This window comes from Heloderma suspectum, chromosome 1 (assembly GCF_057233095.1).
Source record: "Heloderma suspectum isolate Gila_16-S chromosome 1, 16-S_ref, whole genome shotgun sequence".
NCBI classification, from domain to species: Eukaryota; Metazoa; Chordata; class Lepidosauria; order Squamata; family Helodermatidae; genus Heloderma; species Heloderma suspectum.
The window spans coordinates 251,994,970-252,017,047 of record NC_139458.1 but is presented as its reverse complement, the minus strand read 5'-3'; positions in this window follow the sequence as shown (position 1 = coordinate 252,017,047).

The window sequence follows — 22,078 nt, the reverse complement described above, 5'->3', positions numbered from 1 at the left end:
ATTTATTTATTTCAAGGACAATCTAAAAATGCATCTTTTCTCTCTTTCTTGTCTTTGCCTCCTTAACTGTGAGAAGGGTATTTTTCTTTTCTAAAGAAGGGAAAGCAAAAGATGGGCATAGGGACTTATATTTTAAAGAATGCTGAAAAGAAGCAGTGAAGAATCGTGGTTGATATTGGAAGAGCATATGGAGAAGCTACCCAAAAAAGAGAGTGGGGGGGAGGAGAGATAGGGAGATGAGAGACAGAGCAAGAAAACTGAGGTCTAACACGATGACAAAAGTGGGAAGAGTGAAGAGCACAAGATGGAATGTAACAAGAGATCAAAGATGACAAGTACAGAGGGGCCAAGACACTCAAGGGTTTAAAAGCAAGACGCAACAGTACGAATTGGGTATGAAAGATAATATGGAGCCAGCAGAGTGGACTATAAAGAGGCAAGATATGATCAAAGTGCTATGCTAGATGGATAATGTGGGCAGCTGAATTCTGAACAGTAACAAAAGGTTTAGTGTGGGAGAGAGGAAGACCAGAAAACACAACATTACAATAATTCAGAAGTGAAAACAATTACATTCTAGACGAGTGTCTTAGCAGTACAAACAGGAAGAAAGTGATGGATTTCTGCAATGTTTTTTGTTTTTTTTTAAAGGCAGGAACAGATTAAATTTGATAAGAAAGAGAAAAATTACACAGAGGCAATGACCCTGGCCAGAGGATCTGAGAATTAAACTATCAATATCAGGAGAAAGATAAATACAAAGAGACAGAATTTGGGTTTGTCTGTCTTCAGCTTAAGAAGTGGCTGGACCATGCAAGCAGAAATGGCCAAGTCACAAATTGGCAGTATCAAGGGTAGAGGGCGCAGAAAGGGGGCTCAGTATTGTCAGCATAAAAATAATAGTACAGACTAGAAGAGCAGGGTTTGCCAGGAAATAAACAATAAAGAGGTGACCAGAAATAGAATCTGGAGGAATGCTCGCTTCTACTCAAAGTAATAGGTGAGAGAAAACACAAGTATTTATATTCCAGGAAAGATAGATGGATGTACAGTGCTAAACACTGGAAATAGGATGAGAACATACTACTTTCATAGAACTAAATATTTATCTATTGTTATTGCTGTTAAACACTCAAGGTGACTTACAGCAACAAGATTAAGGGAGCAATCCTATCCAGATAGGTAACCGCCTCCAAACTCGGCGGCGACCGCCTATCCAAGGCAGGGCAGGAGAAGCATGGAGGGGATTGTTCCCTCCGCGCTTCTCCTGCCCTGCTTTTTCAGCTAGACAGCCGATTGTCATATGGGCATTTCCACCCTCCCTGCCCAGAACACCCCCAGCCAAGCCTCTTTTCAACTGCTCCACGCTCCGCCTGCAGGCGCAGAGGAAGTGGGGAGAGGTCAGTTCTCTGGGAACTGACTTCAGAGCACAGGCTCTGAAGTCGGTTCCTGGAAAACAACATATCCTATTGCTGCCTAGCCGCTGTCTAGCGGCCATAGGATTGCTCCCTAAAATATACAAAATTTAAAACAGCTAAATTATTTCCACTAAAATACCACAACCCCATAAACATCTAAACCATCCGTGACAACCAAACAATTCAATTGATGCTTTAAAAACTCCATCATATACCATCAAATACCTGGGAAAACAGGAAAGTCTTAATCTGACACTGAAAAGATGAAAACATTGGTGTCAGGTGGGCCTTGCTGGAAAGAACATTCCACAATAGGGGTGGAAGGGGGGGACGCCACCAAAAAGGCCCTCTCCTTTGTTGCCATCCTTCAAACTTCCCTCCATCTGTTCCTATATTATATTTGCACATTTCAAGACCCTGGTAAAGAAATTAGGTATATAGAGGTCTACTCTGAGAAAGTGATGGAGGAAGACAGAGCCCCCCCACACACTGTGTATTTGACATAGCTGCTCCTTCTATTCCTTTCTTTGCATCTGTGTTAGATGGCAGGGCAGAAAAGGGGGAGGCAATGCAGCAGCCCTCAGGGGCCAGATTTGTCTACACACTGACCTCTGTGTAAGTTGGCATATTTACATCTTCAGAAAATAAGATCTGAATCAACCTAATGTTACAGTTAGGAAATCCATCTTATTTCTTAAAGGATATGGGGAAACAGCAATGTTAAAAAGAAAGCCATGCAAAATCTTTGGAAAAGGGTGAAAATGGATAATTTCTCCTATAGTCCTTACTGAAGTGTGGACTCATTTAAAGTGTGCTGGGAATTAATTTCTCTTGTTATGAAAATTAAAAGTCAGGTTCTTACCAGAATGTTTTGCGGGGTGAAAAGGAAGCAAAACCAGCCTCCGGGGCTCTTTTTTGTTGTCTCTTGCTGTGGGTTTCTTGACCCTAGCAACAGCAGCAGCCGTGTTCTTCACAGTCTCAAGAGCTAGTAGCTACACACACCCCCTCTACTATGAAGGCAGGAATATCACCCTCACTTTGATTGGCTTCCTAATGATGCTGCATGATTGTCAGGAAGCCAATCAGCATAAGGGCTATTTATTTATTTATTTATTTATTTATTTAACCGCCCATCTGGCTGGTCACCCAGCCACTCTGGGCGATGTACAACAACAAAACAGTTAAAACAATAAAATTCTACAATAAAAACATCATAAAAATATCCTAACCTACCCCAAATGCCTGCCTGAACAACCATGTTTTTAATGCATGGCGGAAGCTCATTAAAGAGGGGGCATGGGGGAGTTCCCTAGGAAGGGAGTTCCACAGAGTGGGGGCCACCACAGAGAAGGCCCTCTCCCTCATCCTCACCAGCCTAGCTGTCCTGGCTGATAGGACAGAGAGAAGGCCATCTAGGGCTGATCTTGTTAAGTGGCCTGTCTGGTGTTGCTGGAGGCACTCCTTAAGATACGCTGGGCCAGAACCATATAGGGTTTTAAAGGTCAAAACCAACACCTTGAATTTGGCCCAGAAAACAACTGGTAACCAGTGCAACTCCTTCAGCACTGGAGTGATGTGATCTCGCCGGCAGCTGCCTGTAATCAGGCGAGCCACCGCGTTCTGTACCAGCTGCAGGTTCCGAACTGTCTTCAAGGGTAACCCCATGTAGACCGCATTACAGTAGTCTAAACGAGAGGAGACCAGGGCATGTACTACCAATGGGAGCAGATGGTCGGGAAGGTAGGGGCTCAGCCGCCATATCAGATGGAGTTGGTACAGCACTGTCCGGCTCACAGCTGACACCTGAGCCTCCATGGACAGCTGGGAGTCTAAAATGACCCCCAGGCTGCGGACCTGGTCTTTCAAGGGTAGCCGTACCCCATTCAACACCAGGTCAACATCCCTCAACCTCCTCTTGTCTCCCACCAAAAGTATCTCGGTCTTGTCAGGGTTGAGCTTCAGCTTATTCCTCCCCATCCAGCCACTCACCGTCTCCAGACATTTGGACAGGGATTCTACGGCCAACCTTGGTGAAGATTTGAACGAGAAGTAGAGCTGCATGTCATCCGCATATTGATGACACCGCACCCCAAACCTCCTGATGATAGCCCCCAGTGGCTTCACATAGATGTTAAATAGCATCGGGGAGAGGATGGAACCCTGTGGCACCCCACAAGTGAGTGGCCACGGGTCCGAAACCTCCTCTCCCAGTGCTACCCTCAGGTACCTGCCAGAGAGGAAGGACCGGAACCACCGCAATACGGTGTCTCCAATGCCCAACCCCTCCAGGCGGTCCAGGAGGATACCATGGTCAATGGTATCAAAAGCTGCTGAGAGGTCGAGGAGAACAAGGAATGAGCATTCGCTCCTATCCACAGCAATGCTTTACGTCCTCACTCTCAACCTTCTAGGGCAGGGAAAATGGCAGCCACTGAGACCTTGTGGATCACCATCACCAGTGGTGTTAAGTTCACCATAGCTGCAACCTCTTTTGCCAAAATGGTTCTCCAGCCTCTCAGGTGGTGGTGGGCAAAATTGAGAGCACAGTTTTGGCTTAGTTCTAAACATGCCTCTACACTCACTTGTTGAACAGATGTTGTCATTTAGTTTTTGGCGGACTTGGGAGGAAGAAAGCAGCAGTGGCAAATTACAATGAGGGATCCATGGCAATGGCAAAGTAATAAAGAGATTGACAAAGCAATAAATATTCCATTATCTGGTTTAGCATAAGGGTGATCTTATTCACATGAAGAAGGGGAGATTGATTTGCCACCTGCCAGTATATATGTAGGACTGGGATAAAGTAATCAAGAGAAATTTTGGCTGGCTGGGGAATGCCGGGAGTTGTAGGATTTTTTTTTCTATCTAAATATACATAGGATTGCATCCTTAGTCTCTTATATAAGCCAACCCTATACAAAATTGGAACCCTAGCCCTGTATCAGAATGGACTAAAAATAGGGCAAAATCCTTCATAAGGTATTCATTTATCCTCCATCAGCAACACTGAAAAACATCTCTCAACAAATTACCTGTGTGCAGATGCTTAATTCGGACAACCATTGCTTCCGTAATCCTCTAGACAAATCTAGTTAACTACAACACTGAAGACACAAAGCCAACACCTGAGCCTGTTCTTGATTCTGATTTACTGCCAGGAACAGAGGTGTCAGCTGTTTGCAAAGTTTTCCATCTGCTGCCTTTGATCCAAGCAAGATGTCTGGAAGGGAAATCCACACTGTGTGAAGATGCTGTGTAGCTAAAGACTTATCTCTTGTTAAAAAAAGAAAAGAAAAACACCTTGGTGGAAAAAGAGAACACCTTAATTAGTACAGTTGTCACCTGATTTTCTGGCAGGTCTGTCTCTTTCATAGAAGCATGACCGGCAGAAATTCAGACAGATGGCATTCCACCCTTCATGGCACATTCTGCAAGGAGAAGCTGCGTCTGATTAATTCTTCTGTTGTACAGAAAGATCATCTTCTCCCATATGAATCTGCCCCATTGTTAAGAACTGCTTCCTCTGAGTGCTGCTGCCATCAGACACTAAGCGCATGGTAACTGGGAAGATGGTCTTTTCAGTAGTGGCACCCTGTTTGTAGAGCCCCCTCCCCAAACAGATGTGTGAGGACACTGACATTGGTGTCCTTCAGGAGACAGGTTAAGACTTTTTAAAAAATCTCCAAGGCTTTTCATTGAGTGATCTGTATCCCTGCTGCTTTAAACATAGATAACACAGGAAGCTGCCTTAGACTAAGTCAGACCATAGATCCATCCAGGTCAGTATTTTCTACACTGACTGGCAGCAGCTCTCTAGACTTCAGCAGAGGTCTTACCCAGCCCTACCTGGAGATGCCGGAGATTGAACCCGAGACCTTCTGCATCCAAACCATGTTCTCTACCACTAAGCTACTGCCCTTTCCCCATCCGCTTTTATTTTGTATTGGAATGTTTGTTTTAAAAACAAAAAGAAGGAAAGTAGGTATAGGACCCGTGTGAGAAAAAGTACAGCAACCTTCTGTCGAAGTCCCAGCATAAATTTTAAACAGGACCAGCTCCAGAGCAGAGTGGGCCCGTGGCAAAATGTCATCCCATCAGCCCCTCTTGTGATAGTTGCCCCCTTCGGTTTGTGGGAAACCTGATTGGGGCTACCTTGGTGGCAGGTAGCTGGCATCTCTGCTTCTGATGATGGCCCAGAAGTTGGATCATTCTGAGGCACTGGAGGGGGAAATGGCTGCGGCCATTGCAAAATGGAGGCCACCAGTGGGGCTCATCATGTTTTTGCAGTGTTTTTGTTCAGTCGTTAAGTTGTGTCTGACTGTTCGTGACCCCATGGACCATAGCACGCCAGGCCTTCCTGTCCTCCGCTCTCTCCCGGAGTGTGCTCAAGTTCATATTCACTGCATCGGTGATGCTATCTAGCCATCTCACCCTCTGCTGTCCCCTTCTCCTTTTGCCTTCAATCTTTCCCAGCATCAGTGACTTTTCCAGTGACTTTTCTCTTCGCATTTGGTGGCCAAAATATTTGAGCTTCAGCTTCAATATCTGTCCTTCCAATGAGCAGTCAGGGTTGATTTCCTTTAGGATTGACTGATTTGACCTCCTTGCAGTCCAGGGGACTCGTAAGAGTCTTCTCCAGCACCACAGTTTGAACGCATCAATTTTTCGGCGCTCAGCCTTCCTTATAGTCCAGCTCTCACAGCCATATGTTACTACTGGGAAAACCATAGCTTTGATTATATGAACCTTTGTCAGAAAGGTGATGTCTCTGCTTCTTACTATGCTGTCTAGGTGTGCCATAGCTTTCCTCCCAAGGAGTAAGCATCTTTTAATTTCATGGCTACAGTCACCGCCTGCAGTGATCTTGGAGGCCAAGAAAATAAAATCTGTCACTGCTTCCATTTCTTCCCCTTCTATAGGCCAGGAAGTGATGGGGATCTTAGTTTTTTTAATGTTGAGTTTCAAACCAGCTTTTGCATGCTCCACTTTCACCCTCAACAAGAGGCTCTTTAGATCCTCTTCGCTTTCTGCCATTAGGCTGGTATCGTCTGCGTATCTGAGGTTGATGATAATTCTCCTGGCAATCTTAATTCCGACCTGTGATTCATCCAACCCGGTGTTTCTCATGATGTACTCTGCATATAAGTTAAATAAGCAGGGCGACAATATGCAGCCTTGTCACAATTTTCCCAGTTTTGAACTAATCGGTTGTTCCATGTCTGGTTTTTACTGTTGCTTCTTGACCCTCGTACAGGTTTCTCAGGAGACAGGTAAGGTGGTCTGGTATGCCCATCCCTTTAAGAATGTGCCAGAGTTTGTTGTGATCCACACAATCAAAGGCTTTAGCATAGTCAATTAAGCAGAAATAGACGTTTTTCTGGAATTCTCTTGTTTTCTGCATGATCCAGTGAATGTTGGCGATTTGATCTCTAGTTCCTCTGCCTCTTCGAAACCCAGCTTGTACTTCCAGTAGTTCTCGGTTCACATACTGCTGAAGCCTAGCTTGTTGGATTTTGAGTATAACCTTGCTGGCATGTGAAATGAGCGCAACTGTACGGTAGTAATTGCACACTCTTTGGCATTGCCCTTCTTTGGAATTGGAATGTAAACTGACGTTTTCCAGTCTTGTGGCCACTGTTGAGTGTTCCAAATTTGTTGGCATATTGAGTGCAGCACTTCAACAGCATCATCTTTTAGGATTTTAAATAGCTCAGCTGGAATACTGTTATCTCCACTAGCTTTGTTGTTAGTAATGCTTCCTAAGGCCCACTTGACTTCACTCTCTAGGATGTCCGGCTCAAGTTCAGTGACCACACTATCATGGCTATCAGGGACATTAAGATCTTTCCTGTATAGTTCTTCTGTGTATTCTTGCCACCTCTTCTTAATCTCATCTGCTTCTGTTAGGTCCCTGCCTTCTTTGTCCTTTATCATGCCCATCTTTGCACAAAACGTTCCCTTGAGATCTCTGATTTTCTTGAAGAGATCTCTAGTCTTTCCCATTCTATTGTTTTCCTCAATTTCTTTGCATTGTTCATTTAAGAAGGCCTTCTTGTTTCTCCTTGCTATTCTTTGGAACTCTGCATTCAGTTGGATATATCTTCCCCTTTCTCCCTTGCTTTTCGCTTCCCTTCTTTCCTCAGCTACTTGTAAAGCCTCATCAGACAGCCACTTGGCTTTCTTGCATTTCTTTTTCTTTGGGATGGATTTCGTTGCTGCCTCCTGAACAATGTTACGGACCTCCATCCATAGTTCCCCAGGCACTCTATCAGGTCTAATCCCTTAAATCTATTCCTCACCTCCACTGTATATTCATAAGGGATATGATTTAGGTCATACCTGAATGGTTTAATGGTTTTCCCTACGTTCTTCAATTTAAGCCGAAATTTTGCGATAAGAAGCTCGTGATCTGAGCCACAGTCAGCTCCAGGTCTTGTTTTTACTGACTGTATAGAGCTTCTCCATCTTTCGCTGCAAAGTACATAATCAATCTGATTTCGATATTGACTATGTGGTGATGTCCATGTGTAGAGTCGCCTCTTGTGCTGTTGGAAAAGAGTGTTTGCTACGATCAGCGTGTTCTCTTGACAGAACTCTATTAGCCTTTGTCCTGCTTCATTTTGTACACCAAGGCCATGCTTGCCTGTTATCCCAGTGATTTCTTGACTTCCTACTTTAGCATTCCAATCCCCTATGATGAAGAGGACATCTTTTTTTGGTGTTAGTTCTAGAAGGTGTTGTAGGTCTTCATAGAACCAATCAACCTCAGCTTCTTCGGCCTCAGTGGTTGGGGCATAGACTTGAATTACTGTGATGTTGAATGGTTTGCCTTGGATTCATAATGAGATCATTCTGTCATTTTTGAGATTGTACCCCAGTACTGCTTTTCCCACCCTTTTATTGACTATGAGTGCTACTCCATTTCTTCTAAGGGATTCTTGCCCACAGTAGTAGATATAATGGTCACCTGAATTAAATTCGTCCATGTTTGTCCATTTTAGTTTGCTGATTCCCAAGATGTCGATGTTCAATCTTGCCATCTCATGTTTGACCGCCTCCAGCTTACCTTGGTTCATTGATCTGACATTCCAGGTTCCTAAACAATATTGTTCTTTACAGCATCGGACTTTCTTTTCACCACCAGACACATCCATAGTTGTGTGTCCTTTCGGCTTTGGCCCAGCCGCTTCACTCTTTCTGGCACTTCTTGGAAATTCCCTCTATTCTTCTCCAATAGTATATTGGACACCTTCCGACCTGAGGGTCTCATCTTCCGGCGTCATCTCTTTTAGCCTTGTGATACGTTCCATGGGGTTTTCTCGGCAAGAATACTGGAGTGGGTTGCCATTTCCTTCTCCAGTGGACCACATTTTGTCAGAACTCTCTGCCATGACCTGTCCGTCTTGGGTGGCCCTGCATGGCATAGCTTATGGCGTCACTGAGTTATGCAAGCCCCTTCACCACAACAAGGCAGTGATCCATGAAGGGGTTTTTTGCAGTGACCCTGGCACTAATTCCCCACCAAACCCGCTGGACCACTGTTGGAAACACAGATGGTGGCTGTGAGCTGCCTGCTGCTAGTAGGAATGGAGTGTGTGTGTGTGTGTGTGTGTGTGTGTTTTAAAAAGGGCCTGGGGCAGGAATTTGTGGTGAGACCTGCTAGGCCACTGGGGCACTGGCAGCTGCCTGGGGATACTGTCCACTGACATTTGGCCTGATTTAAAAACCTCCCCAAATTCAAAGTTGCTAGAGGCCTGCAGTCAAAGCTGTGGTATCTATAATTCACCATAATTAAAAGGGCACAGGAGGAATGCCCCTTTAGTGACAGTGAGTCACAAAAAAATGGTTCTGCTATTATAAGCCTCAAAATTCCACTGCTTTGTCAGGGCCTTGCAGGTTATAGCCAGGATTTGATTAGAAGTAGCCTGGAAGGGCCTGGGCCTATTCAGCCTCTGGTGGAAAGTCAGAATCTGTGCAAGCTTATCTCTGTCAGTGTTCTCAAAGCAGAGCCAGGGGGAGTCACCCAGCTCCCTGTCCACCTGCCAGCCTGGCCTTGGCAGGCAGGGAGGCTGGAAGCTGTTCGTGAGAACCTGACAGAGGAGGGGCGGGGTTTGCAGAAGGGTCGCCCAGGTTGAAGCATCACTGCTGGAGGGCTGGGCATTGATGCCCTGTTTAGACAGGGGCCTTGCTGAAAGGCTAAAGGCCCGTGTCTGTCTGGAGGGGGTGTCTTATAGTCACACCTCCCCTTTTAAGCTGATGCAAAGGTGAAGAGCCTTTGCTAGGAACATCTCTCCTTCATTGCCTGAAGCCTTCTTTCTTTGGATCCATTATTGTCTGGGCTTTTGGAGGCACTCTGCACATGGACTGGAACTTTGGATTATTAAGGACTTGCCATGAAAAGTACTGTGAGGCTTTTCATAGACTTGAACTCTCGTTGCTGATTGGGTGTGTCTGTTTGCTCAGCGTACTGGCAGGCTGGGTTTGATCTATGACTTTTGGACTTTCCTCTGCCTGGACTCATGCAGCATGGAGTTATGAATGTGAAAGCGGTGGCATGGAACTCCCTGTGTGTCTGGGTTTACCCTTCCTTTGATCTTGATAGGCCTTGACCATGTAGCCTGGAGTTATCAACAAAAGATTCAAAGTTGGACTCCCTACGGGTGCGGGAGCTCATCAAGAAGTTATCCCTTGATTGCCTGATGGGTTCATTCCAGGAATCATTTCCTTTCCATGTCTGGGGTTGGAACCCTGTGAAAGGATTACCTGGGTTAGGTTCCCAGGAATCCAGAGGCCCTTCCCTTGTGTTCAGAACCATGGAGATGGCAATGGGGAAACCACGTTGATGAGGATCTCAGTCATGGTAGCTTTGGACTGTTCTGGAATTACATAGAGCCTATAGATACTCACCATCAGCTATATGATTTCTGAAGAGTGTAAGCATTATGTTTTTGCCACGGGATTTCCTGCAATAAAGAAATCTCACTGATTCGGGTGGCCAGTGTCAGATTGCCTGAGCGTGTGCGGAGGGAGGATCAGGAAACCTGTCATGCTTATAGGAATGAGGCTTGGCACCCATGATCTACCTGATGGGGTCTACAGTTGTGCAAAATCTGGGAAAAATTGCCACAGGTACTGAAAGTAAAAGAGAGCTGAAAATTGACATATTTGTACTCTTTATTCTAAGCTTTTTTTAACTTGGCATGTCAGATATTTCTTTCACATTTTTTTTTTGGTGAAAACTGATGTACTTTATTCAGTTTTGTTGAGGTGATCTGCCTTTCATTGGTTTGATGACTTTCTGAGCTCTGGTTCAAAAGTTATTATGGTTTTTCTGCATGATGAGAGCCTATGGCAGCAATTGCTAGCAAAGTTATGTCAGGCATACTCAGTTTCACTCTGAAGCTAGTATACTGCCACTACTCCAGTGTTTTCAGAGGAATTCCAGTGTTCCTGCCAGTATTCTGCCAGTGGGGGAGGGGTAGCAGGAAACTGTCATCTGAAATAAGAATGAAGTAATTTTGAAGGCTGAGGGGGTCGCTCTCTGTGATAATAAACAGCTTTAGACTCTCCTTTTTATTATTATACTTCAGCAAAAAAAAAAAAGCCTTCTGGATATCTCAAAAGCTGGCTCCCTGGATTGTAACTGTTGGTTATTCCTAATGAAAGTATTGCCCTACTATTATGCTTTTGATGTGTTCTAATCAGCAAATCCCCTTCATGGATCACTGCCTTGTTGTGGCGAAGGGGCTTGCGTAACTCAGTGAAGCCATAAGCTGTGCCGTGCAGGGCCACCCAAGACGGACAGGTCATGGCAGAGTGTTCTGACAAAATGTGGTCCACTGGAGAAGGAAATGGCAACCCACTCCAGTATTCTTGCCAAGAAGAGGTGGAAAGAATACACAGAAGAACTATACAGGAAAGATCTGAATGTCCCTGATAGCCATGATAATGCGGTCACTGAACTTGAGCCGGACATCCTAGAGAGTGAAGTCAAGTGGGCCTTAGGAAGCATTAGTAACAACAAAGCTAGTGGAGATGACAGTATTCCAGCTGAGCTATTTAAAATCCTAAAAGATGATGCTGTTAAAGTGCTGCATTCAATATGCCAACAAATCTGGAACACTCAACAGTGGCCACAAGACTGGAAAAGGTCAGTTTACATTCCAATTCCGAAGAAGGGCAACGCCAAAGAGTGTTCAAACTACCGCACAATTGCGCTCATTTCACATGCCAGCAAGGTGATGCTCAAAATCCTACAAGCTAGGCTTCAGCAGTATGCGAACCGAGAACTACCGGAAGTACAAGCTGGGTTTAGAAGAGGCAGAGGAACTAGACATCAAATCGCCAACATTCGCTGCATCATGGAGAAAGCAAGAGAATTCCAGAAAAACGTCTATTTCTGCTTCATTGACTACGCTAAAGCCTTTGATTGTGTGGATCACAACAAACTCTGGCAAATTCTTAAAGTGATGGGAGTACCAGACCACCTTACCTGTCTCCTGAGAAACCTGTACGCGGGTAAAGAAGCAACAGTAAGAACCAGAGATGGAACAACCGATTGGTTCAAAATTGGGAAAGGAGTACAACAAGGCTGCATATTGTCACCCTGCTTATTTAACTTATATGCAGAGTACATCATGAGAAATGCCGGGTTGGATGAATCAGAGGTCGGAATTAAGATTGCTGGGAGAATTATCAACAACCTCCGATATGCAGATGATACCACCCTAATGGCAGAAAGTGGAGAGGATCTCAAGAGCCTGTTGTTGAGGGTGAAAGAGGAGAGTGCAAAAGCTGGTTTGAAACTCAACATTAAAAAAACGAAGATCATGGCATCTGGCCCTATCACTTCCTGGCATATAGAAGGGGAAGAAATGGAAGCAGTGACAGATGTTACTTTCTTGGGCTCCAAGATCACCGCAGACGGTGACTGTAGCCATGAAATTAAAAGACGCTTGCTCCTTGGGAGGAAAGCTATGGCACACCTAGACAGCATAGTAAGAAACAGAGACATCACCTTGCCGACAAAGGTCCGTCTAATCAAAGCTATGGTTTTCCCAGTAGTAATGTATGGCTGTGAGAGCTGGACTATAAGGAAGGCTGAGCGCCGAAGAATTGATGCTTTCGAACTGTGGTGCTGGAGAAGACTCTTATGAGTCCCCTGGACTGCAAGGAGGTCAAATCACTCCATCCTAAAGGAAATCAACCCTGACTTCTCATAGGAAGGACAGATACTGAAGCTGAAGCTCCAATATTTTGGCCACCTAATGTGAAGAGAAAACTCCCTGGAAAAGACCCTGATGCTGGGAAAGACTGAAGGCAAAAGGAGAAGGGGACGGCAGAGGATGAGATGGCTAGATAGCATCACGGATGCAATGAATATGAACTTGAGCACACTCCGGGAGAGAGCGCAGGACAGGAAGGCCTGGCGTGCTATGGTCCATGGGGTCACAAAGAGTGGGACACGACTGAACGACTGAACAACAACAACAATCAGCAAATACGGTTCCCTATATTTATTGTTTGTTTGAAGTATACACCTAAAAAGAGTGTGCACCATGAAATGAAATCATGATTACCATTACTTATAATCCCATGTATTATATATGGGTTGCATGATTCAAATACCTTGAGGAGAAATTTCCTTTTCAAAAATCAAGGAAATTAAATTATTAAAAAAAAACAAACCCTGCTGGTTTAAGACCAGAGTTAAGGCTCATGTTGGCTCAAGTGATCACAGTGTCCATTAGTCAAGTGAGAAAACTAAATCCATTTTCTTTGATATGACCCAGGTTACAAAAGAGTGGTTCATGTCCTGTCCTCAGGGCTCAGTTAAGGGGGTGAGCTAGGGATGCCAGAGAAATCCGCAACAGACTCAAATGAGTCCAGATTTCTTGCAATCCAGTCCGCAAATTGCACGCTGGACTGGCATTGACAGATCAAGTGGGTTCCATAGACATGCAACTCCCCCCCCGACCCCATTTCCGAAATTTAATTGGGGAGGGGTCAGTATTGTACTTACCAATAGTGAATGGGGGGTGTGTGTGTGTGTGTGTGTGTTCGTTTGTAGAATGAAGTCTCCTGTGTTGGTGCATTTCCTATATCCATGAAAGGGCTTGGAGCCCTTTCACGGGCATTCTCTTGAGTTTGCTGACTTGGAAACTGCCTGTGTCTTTCAAAGGAAGAGCCCTTTCCCTCTGTCTTTGAAAGATGCTCAGGCAATCTCCCAGCCAGCAAGCTAATGGGAATGCCCATGAAAGGACCTGGAATATCTTTATGGATATTCCAGGAAGAGCACCAATATGGGAGACTTCGTTCTAACCCCCCCCACACACACACACATGGCTCACTATGTTATCAGTAAGCACAAAAAATCAGTAAGCACAAAATTTAAAATAAATTTATTTAAAAAACCACTTCTTCCAGTTGGAACCGATGTCGCTCTGGCAGCTTCCCACAGGTTCTCCCGTGGGAGCTTTCTCAAACAGCTTTTTAAAAGGTTGAGAAACCTTTTCATCTCCCCCCTGGAATTAAAGGGGGGGCAAGGCAGCATATGGACAACATCTTGGAGAAAAATACTTTCCTCGAGATAGTGGGGGGGGGGGGCTGGATTCCAGGATTATCTCCCCAGAACTTTACCAACACAAAAAGCTGTGATGAGATTCCTGTTTCATAGGAGAAAACAGGGCTGACGTGTTCCATAAAAATATATGCTTCAAGAAATATCAACAACTCCTGTGGGATGATTTAAGAAATATTAACAACTTCTGAGAACATCTGAGGACCTGTAAGATCTGTTTGAGAGAAACATGAATGCACCGAGGAGAAGAAAGGGGATGGCTTCACCGCAAACTCCCCCCGTACCTCCTGTGTCAAAATTTTTGAAAACAGAAGATATAGGGGAATTAGCTACTCTGATAAAGACTTTATCTTCGCAATTTACGGAGCAAACCAGAAGGTTGGATTTAATCCAAAATTCCATCACCGCCTTGCAAGGAGCCATCGTTTTAATTAATGCGTCATGGCAAAAAATGGAGACGAGAATTAACGAGCTAGAAGACTGAATAGCAGGGAATGAAGCTTCGACACAAATTTGTTTTAAAAATATCTCTGACAGAATTTCTCAACTGGAGGCCTTCACGAGAAGATCCAATGTACATATTATGTACATATTATTAAAAATCTGTCTAACGATGTAAAATTGCCTATTTTTGTGGATAAACTTTTGCATGAGATACTCCCTATCCCATCTGATTATTTACTTGATATTGAGCAGGCATTTCGTGTGCCAAATGCGAAAGGGACTGACTATATCATCATAGTCCAATTTGCAAAAGTCTCCACAAAGAATAAAACCTGCGTTTGGCAAGAGAGGGGGGAAGTCTTTCCTGGAAACAAGATAAAGTTATGTTATTTCCAGATTACATCAAAGAGGTGGCAAATAAAAGAAGGCAATTTATCAAAGCAAAAAATATGGCAAAACAAATGAACTTACAATATTACTTAAAATATCCTGCTACACCTTGTATCGTGTCTGAAGGTCAGATGAAGAAGTTTCTAAATCATGAAATGGCAGAGGCATGACTGAACGTAAAAATGAGTGAGATTCCTGTTACAACCCCATGAACTGGAATCTTTAAACAAGCTTTGTTAACTGTTTCTGTTTAGTCTACATGATCCAAGCTAGGTCAGAAGATAAATGATTATATATATATATTCATTTATTCTCTTTCACATTTTGTTTTTTCTTGCTTTTCTTTATATTTTTTTATTTCAAAATAGATATGCTGTATTTAAATTAACTGTTTGGGGGTACAATGTGTACTTATATATCTAGCATAAAATATAAAATATATTACTGACTGTTGAAGGTTTACTTTAAGTTTTATTATTATATAACATTATATTCCTTTCTTTTTAAATTATTATTAGTAGTAATAATGTAGGCTACTGGGAATGAACTGTAGACCTGTTTCTTGGATAGAAGACTGATGATATGATATTGAAATGTAAGGTTGTTTATTAAACTGTAAGATTGTTAAGGTTATATGGTTTGTAAAATAGAATGGCATCGGAGGCTGGGGGGTACTGGAGTTTAAATTTAATTCTTTAAGGGGGAGGGAGGGGGGAAGGGGGAAGGGGAAAGAATCTTCTTCCTTTTTCTTCACCTCTTTTCCTCCTCCCTTTGCCTTTTTCCCCCTTTTTTTCTTTCTTTTTCCTTCTCTTTTTGTTATTATGGTGTCCTCATCATAATATTGTATTGCTGGGAAATTCTAGTATTGATCAGGTTGTTGGTATGTTTGGTATTCTATATTTCATTTATAAAGATAAAATAAATAAAAATATATTCCAAAACAACAACAACAACCCACTTCTAATTTTACTTGCTCATTTTTTTGGGTGGGAAAAAAACAATCTGAGTCCATGGATTTGTGACCGATGGACCAGAGAATTTAATTCCATCTGCAGACCCCATGCGAACCAGATTAAATACAATCCTAACATCCCTAGGGGTGACTACCAGCAAAAGTCTGCTTGGGGGCATTTAAGTTGTGAAGCCATCAGACAAGGCCCAATCCAAGACATTTTGCTGTCCAAGGTGAATGACAAGATGGTGTGTCTCCTGTTCCATGTACAGAAGCCAACTGGGCTGGTGGCTGAATCTTACATCAATACTGGTAAGGGGACAGTGGCCTCCCGAGGGCAAGAGGCTAGTTTACGGGGTACAGAACAGGCCATGTGGCACACACAGCTCTGTCTTTCAGCAGAACAGAACAGTGGTGGGATGTGTGGGTGTGGAATGGGACTCAGGAGAAATGGCTGATGCTGCCCTGCCACATTCCCAAGCATCTGCTGCCTGAGGCATTTGCCTCACTCTGCCTAACAGTAGGGCTGGCCCTGCCATCCAAAGCCTGTCTATTGATCCTTAGAGAGAAGTGCAGGACTGGTAACATTACATTATGCACTAGGTCATCAAAATGTATGTGCCATACCTAGTTAGTAGAAGGAGTAGCTTGAAAGAGAGGGACTGAAGGAATATGGCCTGTTTGATTACAAAATTCCAACAATAAGAAAAAGATATTGGTGGTGATAGAAGAAAAAATATTGGAAGGGGGCACAGAAGGGGCATAGTAAATTGGGGAGGGGGGCAGCTTTGTCCCACATGCTAGATTTCTGAAAGAGATATTATGATATTTAATAACATTCCAATCCTAAACATATGGGGTGGGGTGCATACTTCTACCCCACATTGGGTCACCTGTGAGATATTGTGCCAGTTTGGATGTGATACTAAGCAATAGTTTAGTGTTATGAGAATGGTCCAGTGCAAGCCTCAGGCTTGTGCATTCCCCTCTCCCCTCCAGCGTGGCTGGCTGCAAAGACTTCAGAAGCTGTCACTTCCATTTTTTTATTAACTGCAGTTTGTTGTGTTGTCCAAACCTGACAGGCTGTGGTTAATCTTAACTATGGTTTGTTTGAAAAAAGCCAACTTCAAAATATGGGTTATGAAACTGGCTTGTTTCAACAAACTGTATTTAAAATTAACCACAGTTTAGGGTTTGGACAACATGATAAACTGCAGTTAATCTAAAACAGATGTTTCTGATCTGCTCATGGCTGCACTGGAGGAAGAGAGGGGGGCATGCAAGCCCAAGCCTTGTTCTCATACCACCAAACCATGGTTTAGCATTGCATTCAAATGCAGCCATCATTGTCGCTGGCCACACCCAGAGCTGTGCCATTGCAAAATATCATTTATGCCATTCCTGATGAGTCTCTACTGATCAGGAAAGGCTCTTGATATTCATCATTGCTGCTGCCTATAACTTTAAGGTTACCATCACTTCCATGGTTGGCCTTCCAGGGAATTATCTGGGCTCCTTGCTTTCATTTATCTGGAGCTCATTCCTCTGAAATGTCTTCAGGTTAGCTCGCCATTTGGCTGTCAGCACTGGTTTCAGAGCCCGATCAATTAACAACAGTTCCTAGCCAGCAACACTTTCCCAATCTCACGGATCTGTGATGTGAAAGTGTAAGGTTGTCAATCAATGAAAAGTGCCATACAATGAATGGCTTTGTTTTTAAACTGCAAACCAACCAATGGTAACCAGCATTTTTCTGCATGTAACCAGTTTACAGTGTGTTTAGTGACGATGGCACCTGCTGGTTGCTGAAAATGAGAAGTGAGTGTGTGGGCAAGATCAAAATCAGTGGGACAGCTGCCAGCTTCAGGGCTGCACAGATGCTGCATATAAGAGTCAAAGCCACAGGATTTGTACCATGGATATTCCAAGGTATGTGGAAAAATGGGAAATGAAGGCAAAAAGGGTGGGTGAGTAGCACAGCCAGGCTTCAGAAAAGCCCACCAGGAACAGATAAATATGCTGAAATTATCCAGGGCCCCATCTACACCAGACTTTTACTCCAGGGTGGGTGCGAGTTGAGGTCCCTCATGATAGATAACATAGTTGCAACTTCGCAGCCATCTGTGGTTTTCCCTCAGAAAAAGCAGAGTTCGAAGGAGTCGTTTTACTGCGATTTAGGGGGTTTGCTGTGGGTTCCCCCATGGTTGCAGGACATCTGTTCCTTCCCCAAACTGAGTTTGCATCTTACAGTGGGCGTGTTGTAGGCGTGTGTAGTGCCTGCGTCACTCTGTAACACCCCTTTGCTTCCCCATCCCTTCACAGCTGCACAGTTACAGAGGCACAGAGGGGTGTTTTCCTTTATTTAATCACACTTTTGCACATTCTTGCAGCTTCGTATCTTCGCAACAGTTGCTTTTGGACTCAGTATCCAAGGGCTGGGGAGGGTCTTGGGGGAGGAACAACATCGCTCCGGGCACCGTTTCGGAGTGATGGCTAGGCACGTAGCACTCACAGTTGTGAGTGCGAACCATCACAAGAGTCTCAGGCTGGGGAACTGACAAACTGATGGTGCAGAAATGAAGGAGCACAAAACACCCAATTTTTACCTCAAACAGGGTCAGAAAGACACAGCAGAGCACCTCAAATATAAAACAGCCACTGAAGTGTCTCAGCCCCACATTCATGGGACTGCACAGCTGCGCATTTCAGTATAATGGTAAAAAAAGGGCACGGCAAGTCTCTTATGGAAGTGCGCAGTACCTCACGAGTGTATTGCGGGACATGCCGACCCGAAGCTGCATTGCTGCGCAGTTGCGACAGGGTGGGGGGTCAAAGTGGTGCCATATAGGTGGGGCCCAAGTTTCCCACAAATTTTTTTTTTTTAAGATCACTTCCCAAGATGCTCATTCAGACCACTCCTCACTCTCTTATCCATAAAATGGCTCATTCTGTAATTGTTCCTTCCTTCTATGCTGTAACACAGCAACCATCTCCTCCAAGCTGTAAAGTAACAGAACTCCTTGACTTTCTTGAGTTATTTCAAGCATTCGTTCCCAAATTTATCTACCTGAACATGTTGCATGAGGTAAACAATTCCTTAAATGCTCTTGATAGCATGCAGGGGTGTCATTATACTAGGGCCTACCTGGGCACGGGCCCTGGATCTTTTTTTGAGCGGTGCCCTGGATCTTTTGAGCTGTCTTAATTGCCATTTTTTAACATTTTCCCATTGACTTGCATTGGAAAACCGAAATGGCCATAACTTTTTTGGTTTGTATGATAAATACATGAAATTTGGAGAACTGGTAGCCCCCAAGAAGGGCAGCTAGATCCAGTGGCTTTTGTGCTACTCACAGGTAAAATTTGCTATTTTCAAGAAAATCTGTCAAAGCAAAGAGCTATAATTTTTTCGTTCTTCCACAGAGGTTCATGGAATTTGGACACCTAACAGCCCCCATGGAGCTTATTGAACCTGCCCAATTTCAGGCAGTTTGGCCCAGTGGCTTTTGTGCTAGTCACAGGTAAAATGTGCTGTCTTCAAGACAAGCTGTCAAAGCAAAGAGCTATATTTTTATGCTTCCACATACGTGCATGGAATTGGGGGACCTGGCAGCCCCTATTGAGGTGACTGAGCCTGACAAAGTTCAAACAGTTAGGTTCAGTGGCTTTTGTGCTAGCCATGCGTAAAGTTTCCTTTTCTCAAAGATTAAAATAAAAAGTAAAAAAACTGTCAAGGCATACAGGGGATTAGAGATCCTAATCAGAAGGTGTTTAAGGTGACTGTTAGGAGGTCACTATCCCTAATCTCTGGTGTAGGGTGGTTTGTTTGTTTTTTGAGGTGCAAAAAACCTCTCTCCCCCTACTTTTCTGCTCTTCCATGCCCACTGTTGGGAGCTTGCTTGCAATGAAATTTTGAAGAGGGAGAAGGAAGGGAAGAAAGAGCTTCATGTGAAATACTGGTATTTCACACAGCACCTGATTTTACTACCCCAAAGTGGAACTTTTGGCTTCTACAGAAGTTTAGTAGCTTCAGAACAGCAAAGGATCCAATCAGCCTCCACAAACTTCTTTCTCCCCCTCCACTTTAATTCTCCTAAATAGCTGTAGGGCTCAAATTATTCCAAAAGGAGGGTTAGGCCTATGTGGCATCATGATCAAGGAACTGCTGAGGATTTTAAATGGTTCTACAGTTTTAAAAAGGCTAGAAAAAACCCTCAGCCACCTCACCTCATAAAGCTAATTTCAGTATGTGCAGTCCTTACAAACCCTCCACAGCCGCCCAAATTCTTCTGAAGTACTACCTCTCTGAAAGGAGCCACTTGGCTCTTTTTTCTCTACCCCCCCCCCAACGAATTTCCAATCACTATTCTTCTTTTCTTCTTCCTTCCCCTATCCTGTTCTTTCTTTCTCTTCTTTATTCCACCCAGACCATATCTTGGGGAATTCTTAAAGAGAATTCTCTTCGGTGGGCAAGAGAAGCTCTGAACTCTATTTGACTTTATACAAACAGACAAGAGGGTTAGTTTTTCTCCTTCTCACTCAAGTCTTTGAGAAAAGTGGGTTCACCTGGTTGCAGAAAAACAAATCTGGGGCTGTTTTGTTTGTCAGTTGCCATTATCCAGCAATAGGAAGGGCTGTAGCTCAGTGGTATAGCACATGCTTGGTATTCAGAAGTCCCAGGTTCAATCCCCAGCATCTCCAGGTAGGGCTATAAAAGCATCTGGCCTGGAATCCTGGAGAGCCACTGCTGCCAGTCAGTGTTGACAATACTGGGCTAGATGGACCCAGGGTCTGACTCAGTATAAGGCAGCTTCCTATGTTGCTGTAACAGAAAGCTTTAATAAAAATAGGAGTTTGGGCTTTGTTTTTTAAGTGGAGGGGAGAGAAATACTGCTCATTTATATAATCCTATGTATGCCTACTCAGAAGCCCCATTATATTTAATGAGGCTTTGCCTCAAGAGACGTGTGCACAGGATTCCAGCACAAGTTATTTTGTAGTGAGATTTCATCCTTGATGTTCTGCATGTTTACTTAGTCCTGAGTTGTGAACATGGTACTGCAGGCTTAATACGGTGCCTACCCAATTCCGTCTAATGAACTGACTATCCTTTCAGCTCAGCACTATGCATGTTTTGTCCGGGGGTGGGGTGCATGAACTCGAGCTTCAGTAGTAAGAGAAAGGCACTTAGTACATGCTCAGAGTTTCTCCATAACTTAACCCTAGTTTTGAAAACAGACTCACTGGCTGAATCCTGGTGAAGTATTGGCACAAATGAAGTCATGGGGAGGAAGATACAATGAGAGTTTGTGAATAACAAGGAGGAGGTAGAGGAGAGTTGCACAAAACAAGACATCTGTTTTTATGAAGAGATGCTGAAGGATGGTAGCATGAGGAGGGATGGTTGCATAGAGGGGAATAGAATTGGTAGGGGGAGAATGTAAGTGCTCAGCCGTGAAAGAAAAACATTCTGCATAAGCTCAGAGGCACTCTCTATTTAAGAACATAAGAAGAGCCATGCTGCATCAGACCAAGGTCCATCTAGTCCAGCATTCTGTTCACACAGTGGCCAACCAGATGCCCACAGGAAACCCACAAGCAGGACATGAGTGCAATAGCACCTTCCCAACCATGTTCCCTGCTAACATTGGTGAACTGTAAATAAATTCTAGTATTTCTAAATTTGCATGCATGTATATCCTTCAGAAACTTTGCAGGTTTCCTGCCTGGGGGACACCTCTAATGACCTGCATTGAGCAGGGGGTTGGACTCGATGGCCTTGTAGGCCCCTTCCAACCCTACTATTCTATGATTCTATGACCTGTGCATTTACATACAAACTTACCCAAAAACTATTGGGGAAGGGGGGAAGGCAAGGGAAAGCAAATCACTCCCTCCCCCAAATTGGAGAACTCCCCTTCCATATGAACTGCTGCACCTATCCTTCTGAACCTTTGCTGGTTTCTTACTTAGGGACAACTCTAGGCTGTCTGTAATTTTCAGAACAATGGTCCACAAGAAAAATAGGGAAATGAGTATGTCTTCTTTTGGAGACCTCAAAATGTCAAGGCCACCCTTGCACAAAAATCCCTGTGGCTATCATTCTGAAACTTGGCAGACATGATCTCCTCTGATGGAGCAATGAATCCAGAAATTTTTATCCAATTCTTCCAAGTAATAAAGATGTTATTGGCAGTTCCCTTTAAAAGAAAATCAAAATATAAACCCTGCACCTATTTTTCTGACATTGGGCAGGTATAATCCCCTTCTAGGGGGCTACTATGCCTGAAATTA